Below are 608 nucleotides of genomic sequence, written 5' to 3'. Positions count from 1 at the left end.
TATCTGTGAGTCTGTCTGTACTTTGTTTTTTTTATCTATTTTTTTGGATTCCACATATAAGAGTTATCATAAGGTATTTGTTTTTCTCTGACTTATTTCACTTAGCATAATACACTCTAGGGTCTGTCCATGTTGTCACAAATGGCAAGATTTTATTCTTTTTATGGCTGAGTAATATTCCATTGAATGTATATACATATATATCATACATATCTTTTTTATTTATTCATCTATTGATGGACACCTAGGTTGCTTCCATATCTTGGCTACTGTAAAGAATGCTGTAATGAACATAGGTGTGCATATCTCTTTTTGTGTTTTCATTTTCTTTTCTTTTTTTCCTAGCAATAATTGCGCCTCGGATAAACCTCATTGACTACGATACTGCCACTGTACAAAGCTGTGTGTGTGTTCATTTTGTTCGGATTTTTTCAGAAACCTCCACACTGCCTTTTATTGTGGCCACACCAATTTACAATCCCACAACAATGCTGAGGGTTTCCTTTCCTCTACAGTCTCATCAGTACTTATTACTTGCTAAGTTTTCGATAGTAGCCATTTGACAGGTGACAGGTGTGAGTTGATATCTCATTGTTTTCTGTTTTAAT

General features: G+C 34.2%; 1 pseudogene; it reads right to left on the bottom strand.

Annotated features, from left to right (window-relative positions):
- Positions 1–241: 241 nt before the first annotated feature.
- Positions 242–402, bottom strand: LOC118633677 (annotated as a pseudogene).
- Positions 403–608: the final 206 nt, after the last annotated feature.

This window comes from Molossus molossus, unplaced genomic scaffold (assembly GCF_014108415.1).
Source record: "Molossus molossus isolate mMolMol1 unplaced genomic scaffold, mMolMol1.p scaffold_m16_p_18, whole genome shotgun sequence".
NCBI classification, from domain to species: Eukaryota; Metazoa; Chordata; class Mammalia; order Chiroptera; family Molossidae; genus Molossus; species Molossus molossus.
This window is presented reverse-complemented; position numbering and strand designations above follow the sequence as displayed.